This window comes from Hypanus sabinus, chromosome 31 (assembly GCF_030144855.1).
Source record: "Hypanus sabinus isolate sHypSab1 chromosome 31, sHypSab1.hap1, whole genome shotgun sequence".
NCBI classification, from domain to species: domain Eukaryota; kingdom Metazoa; phylum Chordata; class Chondrichthyes; order Myliobatiformes; family Dasyatidae; genus Hypanus; species Hypanus sabinus.
The window spans coordinates 24394826-24406117 of NC_082736.1; the positions used below are offsets into that span (position 1 = coordinate 24394826).

An 11292-nucleotide genomic window follows, 5' to 3' on the forward strand; every position below is an offset into this window, starting at 1 on the left:
AGATGCTGGAAATCCAGCGCAACACATACACTGAACACTGGAGGAGCTCAGCAGGTCAGGCAGCATCTACAGAGGGGAATAAATAGTTGGCATTTCGGGCCGAGTCTCTTCATCGGGGCCTGAACCCTATCTCAGCAACAGAACACTGTGGACTGTCTTGTGCTCTCCCATTGATTAGACTCAGATTGTGTCTTTTTGTAGTAATGTCCTGTTCTGTGCAGTTTTTTTAAAAAATAGAGCGGCGGGGTAGAGATACCACTCTACCAAAGGAGGTGTAAGGCGCTCCTTCCCTCCACCAGCCTGCAAGTCACCCCTGGGCAAACTGAAGCACCTGCTTAACCCTCCCCCCCATGAGGGTCACATGAAGAGACGATGGTCATAAGGAGAATCTGGTGCATACCACAAGTCCTGGCTTGAATTGAATTGACTTTATTACTTAAATCCTTCACATACGTGAGCAGTAAAAATCTTTACGTTACGACTCCGTCTACGTATGCAATTTATAGCAATTCAATTCAATTTGGTCAGGCGACCACTGATGCCAGGCCGAAAATCTCTGATCAGCAACACGCCTGGGGCGCTAAAGGAACTCGACAGGTCAGGCAGCGCCCACAGAAAAGAGTTTCGGGCCAGGACCTTTCTTCAGGAAGAAGTCCTGATGAAGGGTCTCGGCACGAAATGTCTTTTCCATGGACGCTGCCCGGCCTGCTGAGTTCCCACAGGGTCGTGTGTGTGCGTTGCTTTGGATTTCCAGCATCTGCAGACTTCCTTGTGTTAGAGAATCTCTGAGGAGCGTTGATAATGGCTGGGGTCACCCGTCTGCCCAGGAGAGGCAGTGGCAAACCACTTGTGCAGAAATATTTTCCAAGGTCAACCACGGAAGACCAAGACCGCCTACGTCATCCGACACGGCACACAACGATGACGATGTCGATATAATGTATGCATAGTTTATGTTTAACGTATTCTGTGCGTTGTCTGATCCAAGTTTTCCACCGTACCTCACCGGACAATAAACTTGAGCTGTGTGTGAGGGTAGGGAGGATGGGATTACTCAAGAGCCAAATGCCCTCGTTCTGTACACAAACAAAAGTTAGTCCAGATTTACCACAGAACTAAGATCACTTTAGCAAATGCAAACTCGTGACTCCATTCGGGTTCAATTTCAACATTTAAAAGTTCAAAGTAAATTTATTATCAAAGCACATATATGTCACCGTATACAACCCTGAGACTGACTGATTGTTTGATATTTATTTATTGACTCACTCATTCATTTATTTATTGAGTTACAGCGCATAATCGGCCCTTTCAACCCTTTGAGCCGTGCCGGCCAGCAATCCCCCGATGTAACCCCAGCCTAATCACGGGGCAATTTACAGTGACCAATTAACCTCCCAACTTCTCTCTGGACGCGGTTACGGGGAGAACGTACAAACTCCGGACAGGCAGTGGCGGGAGATGAACCCGGGTCGGCTGTACGGTAAAGCAGTCTGCCAGCCACCAGGCAATCACAGCAACGCAAGAAACACAATAGAATCGATGACAGACCGCACGCAAAGGGATGGAGAAACCACCAACGTGCAAAGACCAGCAAACCACAAAATTACACAAAAAGAGAAAAAAATAATAACAGTAAATAATGAGAACTTGAGATGAAGAGTCCTTGAAAGAGAGTCGATAGGTTGTGGGAACAGTTCAGTGATGGGGGAAGTGAAAGAGGAGTTTGGGTAAGTACATGGATGGGTGGTTTATGGTCCAGGTGTCGGTCAATGAAACTAGGCAGAATAAACATATAACAATTACAGCATGGAAACAGGCCATCTCGGCCCTTCTAGTCTGTTCCAAACGCTTACTCTCACCTAGTCCCACCGACCGGCACTCGGCCCATAACCCTCCATTCCTTTCCTGTCCATATACCTATCCAATTTTACTTTAAATGACAATATCGAACCTGCCTCTACCACTTCTACTGGAAGCTCGTTCCACACAGCTGCCACTCTGAGTAAAGGTTCCCCCTCGTGTTACCCCTAAACTTTTGCCCCCTGACTCTCAACATGCCCTCTTGTTTGAATCTCCCCTACTCTCAAAGGAAAAAGCCTATCCACGTCAACTTTTAAATTTTAAATACTTCAAACAAGTCCCCCCTCAACCTTCTATGCTCCAAAGAATAAAGACCTAACTTGTTCAACCTTTCCCTGTAACTTAGGTGCTGAAACCCAGGTAACATTCTAGTAAATCTCCTCTGCACTCTCTCTATTTTGTTGACATCTTTCCTATAATTCGGTGACCAGAACTGTACACAATACTCCAAATTCGGCCTCACCAATGCCTTGTACAATTTTAACATTACATCCCAACTCCAACACTCAATGCTCTGATTTATAAAGGCCAGCGTTCCAAAAGCTTTCTTCACCACCCTATCCACATGAGATTCCACCTTCAGGGAACTATGCACCATTACTCCTAGATCACTCTGTTCTACTGCAATAAGTTCGGCATGGACTAGATGGACTGAAAGGCCTGTATCTGAGAGATAGCAGTCAATGACTTCGCCTGGGTTACATCTCATTCCCCTAGCTGGTGCGTGGTCTTACCCAGACAGTAACTACAATAGAAGCTACAGCACCTGGAGAAAGCCCACGCACTCACAGGGAGGGATACCAGAACGGCCTTACTTTGGTACCCCTCCATGTTTCTGTTATCTTGCGGTGAGATATTGGGGGGGGGGGGGGGAGTAGACCAGCAGGTAGATTCATTTCCACACGGATACAGCGAACCTGGGTTCAATCCCGACCTTCGAAAGGTGGCACCCATTCTCACCACTACCATCACTGAACAATCACGAGGAAGGCACGGCTATACTTCATTAGGAGTTGGAAGAGGTTTGGTATGTCACCTGGAACACTCGCAAACTTCTACAGATGTACCCTGGCGAGCACAGGATCAAAGTAAGCTGCAGAGAGTTGTAAACTCAGTCAGCTCCATCACGGGCAAAAGACTCTGTAGTATCCAGGACATTTTCAAGGAGCGGTGCCTCATTAAGGACCCCCGCCACCCAGGACATGCCCTCTTCTCACCCTTGCCATGAGGAAGGAGGTACAGGAGCCTGAAGACACACACTCAACGATTCAGGAACAGCTTCTTCCCCTCCGCCATCAGGGAGGAGGTACAGGAGCCTGAAGGCACACACTCAACGATTCAGGAACAGCTTCTTCCCCTCTGCCATCACGGAGGAGGTACAGGAGCCTGAAGACACACACTCAACGATTATGGAACAGGTCCTTCCCCTCTGCCATCAGGGAGGAGGTACAGGAGCCTGAAGACACACACTCAGCGATTCAGGAACAGCTTCTTCCCCTCTGCCATCAGGGAGGAGGTACAGGAGCCTGAAGACACACACTCAACGATTATGGAACAGCTTCTTCCCCTCTGCCATCAGGGAGGAGGTACAGGAGCCTGAAGACACACACTCAGTGATTCAGGAACAGCTTCTTCCCCTCTGCCATCAGGGAGGAGGTACAGGAGCCTGAAGGCACACACTCAACGATTCAGGAACAGCTTCTTCCCCTCTGCCATCAGGGAGGAGGTACAGGAGCCTGAAGACACACACTCAACGATTCAGGAACAGCTTCTTCCCCTCTGCCATCAGGGAGGGGGTACAGGAGCCTGAAGACACACACTCAGTGATTCAGGAACAGCTTCTTCCCCTCTGCCATCAGGGAGGAGGTACAGGAGCCTGAAGACACACACTCAGTGATTCAGGAACAGCTTCTTCCCCTCTGCCATCAGTGAGGGGGTACAGGAGCCTGAAGACACACACTCAGTGATTCAGGAACAGCTTCTTCCCCTCTGCCATCAGTGAGGGGGTACAGGAGCCTGAAGACACACACTCAGTGATTCAGGAACAGCTTCTTCCCCTCTGCCATCAGTGAGGGGGTACAGGAGCCTGAAGACACACACTCAGTGATTCAGGAACAGCTTCTTCCCCTCTGCCATCAGGGAGGAGGTACAGGAGCCTGAAGACACACACTCAGTGATTCAGGAACAGCTTCTTCCCCTCTGCCATCAGTGAGGGGGTACAGGAGCCTGAAGACACACACTCAGTGATTCAGGAACAGCTTCTTCCCCTCTGCCATCAGGGAGGAGGTACAGGAGCCTGAAGACACACACTCAGTGATTCAGGAACAGCTTCTTCCCCTCTGCCATCAGGGAGGAGGTACAGGGGCCTGAAGACACACACTCAACGATTCAGGAACAGCTTCTTCCCCTCTGCCATCAGGGAGGAGGTACAGGAGCCTGAAGACACACACTCAGTGATTCAGGAACAGCTTCTTCCCCTCTGCCATCAGGGAGGAGGTACAGGAGCCTGAAGGCACACACTCAACGATTCAGGAACAGCTTCTTCCCCTCTGCCTTCAGGGAGGAGGTACAGGAGCCTGAAGACACACACTCAACGATTCAGGAACAGCTTCTTCCCCTCTGCCATCAGGGAGGAGGTACAGGAGCCTGAAGACACACACTCAATGATTCAGGGACAGCTTCTTCCCCTCTGCCATCAGGGAGGAGGTACAGGAGCCTGAAGACACACACTCAACGATTCAGGGACAGCTTCTTCCCCTCTGCCATCAGGGGGGGGGTACAGGAGCCTGAAGACACACACTCAACGATTCAGGAACAGCTTCTTCCCCTCTGCCATCAGGGAGGAGGTACAGGAGCCTGAAGACACACACTCAACAATTCAGGAACAGCTTTTTCCCCTCTGCCATCCAATTTCTCAATGGACATCGAACCCATGAACATTACATCACTACTTTTTTATTTCTATTTTTGCCCTACTTATTTAATTTAAATAATCAATATATACATTCTTACTGTTATTCCCAGATTTCATTATGTATTTCATTGTACTACTAATGCAAAGGCAACAAATTTCACAACACATGCCGGTGTTATTAAACCTGATTCTGATCAGGAAAGAGGTACAGGAGCCTGAAGACATTCGCTCAATGTTTTAGGAACAGCTTCTTCCCCTCCGCCATCAGATTTCTTAATGGTCCTTGAACCCGTGAGCACCACCTCAATATCTTGTTCTTTTGTTTTGTGCTACTTATTTAATTTTTATGCTTCTTTATCAACTCACACAAAACGCTGGAGAAGCTCTGCAGGCCAGGCAGCATCTATGGAAATAAAGTCCAGTCGGCGTTTGGGCTGAGACCCTTCGGCAAGACAATTCACTTGCTTCTTATTGTAACTTATAGTAATTTTTCAAATTATGAATTGCACTCCACTGCTGCCTCAAAACAGCATTTGTCAACGATAATAAACCCGGTTCTGATCTCCAGTCTTTGTGCGAGCGTGTGCAGGTTACACACTCCACCTGTGAGTGCATTGAGTTTCTCTGCACAGCCAAGACCTTCTTAGCAAATGAAAACTCGGGAGTAGACGCAGGTTGTTTCAGCGATTAAGAGAAATTTGCATTAAGTCCGTGGATGGGAAGATTGCCACCCACAAAAGGCTGCCGTTAATTCCATTCCTGCCACCGCCAGTGACGGGGTTTGTTTGATCCGCGAGGGTTTCTTCCCAAATTTCAAAGACCTGCCGGTTTATCGGTTAATCGGTCATCGTAAATTGTCCCGTGATTAGACCTCAGTTAAATCGGGATTGCTGGGCAGCATTGCTCGAAGGGCCGATTCCAGGCTGTATCTCATTAAGTAGATAGATAGATTCCCTCTCAAAGTTGAACATAACTTTGCATTATCAAAGTACACGTATGTCACCACATACAACCCTGAGATTCTTTTTCCTGCCGACATATTCAGCCAGTCTATAGAATAGTGACTGTAACGGGATCAATGAAAGATCAACCAGAGTGCAGAAGGCAACAAACTATGCAAATATAAATAAATATCAACAAATAACGAGAACCTGAAATAAAGAGTCCTTAAAGTGTGATCATTGGTTGTGGGAACATCTCACAAAGTGTAGTTATTCCCTTTTTGTTCAGGAGCCTAATGGTTGAGGGGTAGTAACTGTTCTTGAAGCTGGTGGTGCAAATCCTGAGGCTGTTGTGTCTTCGACCAGATGGCAGCAGGGAGAAGAGAGCTGGCCTGCAAGGCGGGGGAGGGTTCTCTGATGATGGGTGGGGAGGATATTTTGGGATCAGCGTAAATGGGTGGATGTTTGGCACGGACTCTTTGGGCTTGCTTGCTGTATCACCCCAGCGATGCTCCCTTTGAATTCCCAGCCCCAGTGCAAGCTGAAGATGGTATTTCCTCTAAGCTGTTCTGTGTCAGTTCTATCCAAGTCAAGTCAAGTCAACTTTTATTGTCATTTCGACCATAACTGCTGGTACCGTGCATAGTAAAAATGAGACAATGTTTTTCAGGACCATGGTGTTACACGACACAGTACAAAAACTAGACTGAACTACGCAATAAAAAAAACAAAGAAAGCTACACTAGACTACAGACATACACGGGACTGCACAAAGTGCACAAAAACAGTGCAGGCATTACAATAAATAATAAACAGGACAGTAGGCCAAGGTGTCAGTCCAGGCTCTGGGTATTGAGGAGTCTGATAGCTTGGGGGAAGAAACTGCTATATAGTCTGGTCGTAAGAGCCCGAATGCTTTGGAGCCTTTTCCCAGATGGCAGGAGGGAGAAGAGATTGTATGAGGGTTGCATGGGGTCCTTCATAATGCTGCTACCTTTGCAGATACAACGTGTAGTATAAATGTCCGTGATGGCGGGAAGAGAGATCCCGATGATCTTCTCAGCTGACCTCATTATCTGCTGCAGGGTCTTGCGATCCAAGATGATGCAATTTCTGAACCAGGCAGTGATGCAGCTGCTCAGGGTGCTCCCAATACAACCCCTGTAGAATGTGATGAGGATGGGGGGGGGGGGGGGGGAGATGGACTTTCCTCAGCCTTCGCAGAAAGTAGAGACACTGCTGGGCTTTCTTTGCTATGGAGCTGGTGTTGAGGGACCAGGTCAGATTCTCCGTCAGGTGAACACCAAGAAATTTGGTGCTGTTTACGATCTCTACCGAGGAGCCTTCGATGTTCAGCGGGGAGTGGTCGCTCCGTGCCTCCTGAAGTCAACAACCATCTCTTTCGTTTTGTTCACATTAAGAGACAGGTTGTTGACTCTGCACCAGTCCAGAACGTCCAGTCCTACTCGGGATGTCCTGAAGAACTTCAGGGTTAATTCGGTATCTTTGGAATCGTTGTCACCACAGCAAACCTTGGCAGTCAATATGTGCAGTGATTTGCCACAAGCTGAACTGTCAACACTCACAAAATGCTGGAGGGCAGGGCAGGTCCTGCCAAAAGAGTTTCGGCCCGAAACATTGACAATACCCTTTCCCATAGATGCTGACTGGCCTGCTGAGTTCCTCCCCAGAGTCTTGTGTGTTTGATTTCCAGTTGTTTGTGACAAGCGGGACTGTGATCAGGACAGACAAATCTTGCCTCAGTGACACCGGTTAAGGCAACAGAGTGCAACTCGTACGATGAAGCGCTTCCTCACCACCCCTCCGGCCGGTGTAGCTTTCCCTCTCCACCAGCCCTCCCATGGTGTGGAGATCCCTCCTCACCCATTGTGCTCCCTCCTCTCTCCACCAGCCCTCCCATGATGTGGAGATCCCTCCTCACCCATTGTGCTCCCTCCTCTCCGCTCTCCACCAGCCCTCCCATGGTGTGGAGATCCCTCCTCATCCATTGTGCTCCCTCCTCTCCGCTCTCCACCAGCCCTCCCATGGTGTGGAGATCCCTCCTCACCCATTGTGCTCCCTCCTCTCCGCTCTCCACCAGCCCTCCCATGGTGTGGAGATCCCTCCTCACCCATTGTGCTCCCTCTCCGCTCTCCACCAGCCCTCCCATGGTGTGGAGATCCCTCCTCACCGCCCTCACAGTCCAGTCCTCCCCTCCCACGGTGCAGCACTTCTATAATGCTACGCTCCCTCACCGCCTCCTCCCACCCTGCGGAGATCCCTCATCACTTCCTCTCTCTCATTGCGGAGATCCCTCATCGCCTCCCCTCCCTCCTCACCGCCTCCTCCCGTGGAGCGGCGCTCCCTCACTTCACCGGCCCCCGTCGCGTTGTCACGGTAACCGCCGTCTGTCCGCCCGTTCCGGAAGCCAGCCGAAGTGGGTGCCACCCCAACAACAGTCCCCGGCCGGCCGGAATGTTTATTCTCAGGACGCCTTCTTTTAGTTCCGCTGCGCCCGGGCACAAGAGGGGAGCGAACTCTCTCTGCATTACTATTAAATTACTATTGCCAGAAAATATATGTTTCAAGGTTGTGGGCGATTGGAAAATAAATGATTATTAGATCAATAAACACACTGTCCGTCTGCCTATTGTGTGACTCATTTGGTTGTAGTCACCCCCAGTTAGAACATTTATCTGCAAACTAATCATAAGAACCCACTGTCCGTTTGTTCATTACAATAAAACGCCGTCCATACATTTCAATAATCTACGACTCACACAAAAATGCTGGAGGAACTCAGCAGGTCAGGCAGCATCTACGGAGGGGAAAGTGCAGTCGATGTTTTGGACTGAGATCCTTCATCAGGATTGAGGAGGAAGGGGCAGAAGCCAGAACAAGCAGGTTGGGGGGTAGGGGAAGGAATAAAAGCTGGTGAAACCAGGTGAGGGGGAGGTGGGTGGGTGGAGGAGACTCAATGAGGTGAGAAGCAGGAAGAGGTAAAGGGCTGAAGAGGAAGAAATCTGATTGTAGAGGATCGTGGGAGAAAGGACATGGGAGGTTACCCAGACAGAATATAAGGTGTTGCTCCTCCACCCTGAGTGCGGCCTTCGTAGAGGAGACCGCAGAGTGACATGTCGGGGTGGGAATGGGAAGGGTGGCCACTGGCAAAACCCATCTGTTGTGGCAAATGGAACAAAGGAGATTCCCCCCTAGCATCTTGTAGCATCTCGCCTGCAAAATCTCTGGTGTTCAACATCTACAATAACCCACTCTCTAGCTTTTGATTACAGAACCCAATCGCTACGTTAATCACAATTATACTCTGTCCACTGGTTTAGTACAATAAATCAAAATCAGGTTTAATATCACCGGCATATGTCATGAAAAATGTGGTTTTTGCAGCAGCAGTCCATTGCAATACATAATATTAAAAGCTCTGAGTTACAATTACACATAAAAAAGGGAAATTAAATTAAATAATCAGTGCAAAAAGAGAGGGAGAAAGTATTGAGTTAGTGTCCATGGGTTCAATGTCTGTTCAGAAATTGGATGGCAGAGGGGAAGAAGCTGTTCCTGAATCGTTGAGTGTGTGTCTTCAGGCTCCTGTACCCCCTCCCTGATGGCGAAGGTGAAGAAGCTGTTCCTGAATCGCTGAGTGTGTGTCTTCAGGCTCATGTACCTCCTCCCTGATGGCGGAGGGGAAGAAGCTGTTCCTGAATCGTTGAGTGTGTGTCTTCAGGCTCCTGTACCTCCTCCCTGATGGCAGAGGGGAAGAAGCTGTTCCTGAATCGTTGAGTGTGTGTCTTCAGGCTCCTGTACCTCCTCCCTAATGGCAGAGGGGAAGAAGCTGTTCCTGAATCATTGAGTGTGTGTCTTCAGGCTCCTGTACCTCCTCCCTGATGGCAGAGGGGAAGAAGCTGTTCCTGAATCATTGAGTGTGTGTCTTCAGGCTCCTGTACCTCCTCCCTAATGGCAGAGGGGAAGAAGCTGTTCCTGAATCATTGAGTGTGTGTCTTCAGGCTCCTGTACCTCCTCCCTAATGGCAGAGGGGATGAAGCTGTTCCTGAATCATTGAGTGTGTGTCTTCAGGCTCCTGTACCTCCTCCCTAATGGCAGAGGGGAAGAAGCTGTTCCTGAATCATTGAGTGTGTGTCTTCAGGCTCCTGTACCTCCTCCCTGATGGCAGAGGGGAAGAAGCTGTTCCTGAATCGTTGAGTGTGTGTCTTCAGGCTCCTGTACCTCCTCCCTAATGGCAGAGGGGAAGAAGCTGTTCCTGAATCATTGAGTGTGTGTCTTCAGGCTCCTGTACCTCCTCCCTGACGGCAGAGGGGAAGAAGCTGTTCCTGAATCGCTGAGTGTGTGTCTTCAGGCTCATGTACCTCCTCCCTGATGGCGGAGGGGAAGAAGCTGTCCCTGAATCGTTGAGTGTGTGCCTTCAGGCTCCTGTACCTCCTCCCTGATGGCGGAGGGGAAGAAGCTGTTCCTGAATCGTTGAGTGTGTGTCTTCAGGCTCCTGTACCTCCTCCCTGATGGCAGAGGGGAAGAAGCTGTTCCTGAATCATTGAGTGTGTGTCTTCAGGCTCCTGTACCTCCTCCCTAATGGCAGAGGGGAAGAAGCTGTTCCTGAATCATTGAGTGTGTGTCTTCAGGCTCCTGTACCTCCTCCCTGACGGCAGAGGGGAAGAAGCTGTTCCTGAATCGCTGAGTGTGTGTCTTCAGGCTCCTGTACCTCCTCCCTGATGGCAGAGGGGAAGAAGCTGTTCCTGAATCATTGAGTGTGTGTCTTCAGGCTCCTGTACCTCCTCCCTAATGGCAGAGGGGAAGAAGCTGTTCCTGAATCATTGAGTGTGTGTCTTCAGGCTCCTGTACCTCCTCCCTAATGGCAGAGGGGAAGAAGCTGTTCCTGAATCATTGAGTGTGTGTCTTCAGGCTCCTGTACCTCCTCCCTGATGGCAGAGGGGAAGAAGCTGTTCCTAAATCGTTGAGTGTGTGTCATCAGGCTCCTGTACCCCCTCCCTGATGGCAGAGGAAAGAAGCTGTTCCTGAATCATTGAGTGTGTGTCTTCAGGCTCCTGTACCTCCTCCCTAATGGCAGAGGGGAAGAAGCTGTTCCTGAATCATTGAGTGTGTGTCTTCAGGCTCCTGTACCTCCTCCCTAATGGCAGAGGGGAAGAAGCTGTTCCTGAATCATTGAGTGTGTGTCTTCAGGCTCCTGTACCTCCTCCCTGACGGCAGAGGGGAAGAAGCTGTTCCTGAATCGCTGAGTGTGTGTCTTCAGGCTCCTGTACCTCCTCCCTGATGGCAGAGGGGAAGAAGCTGTTCCTGAATCATTGAGTGTGTGTCTTCAGGCTCCTGTACCTCCTCCCTAATGGCAGAGGGGAAGAAGCTGTTCCTGAATCATTGAGTGTGTGTCTTCAGGCTCCTGTACCTCCTCCCTAATGGCAGAGGGGAAGAAGCTGTTCCTGAATCATTGAGTGTGTGTCTTCAGGCTCCTGTACCTCCTCCCTGATGGCAGAGGGGAAGAAGCTGTTCCTAAATCGTTGAGTGTGTGTCTTCAGGCTCCTGTACCCC

General features: G+C 49.6%; 1 protein-coding gene across 3 annotated transcripts in view; it reads right to left on the minus strand.

The window, feature by feature from the left end:
- The window catches only part of mus81 (MUS81 structure-specific endonuclease subunit), a 61022-nt gene extending 52839 nt beyond the window's left edge, over window positions 1-8183 (minus strand). For all 3 annotated transcript variants that reach the window (XR_009508814.1, XM_059955194.1, XM_059955191.1), the window contains exon 1: window positions 8058-8183. The gene's annotated coding sequence lies outside the window, so the exon portion shown is untranslated. The remainder of the gene's footprint in view (window positions 1-8057) is intronic.
- Between the last annotated feature and the right edge of the window lie 3109 nt (window positions 8184-11292).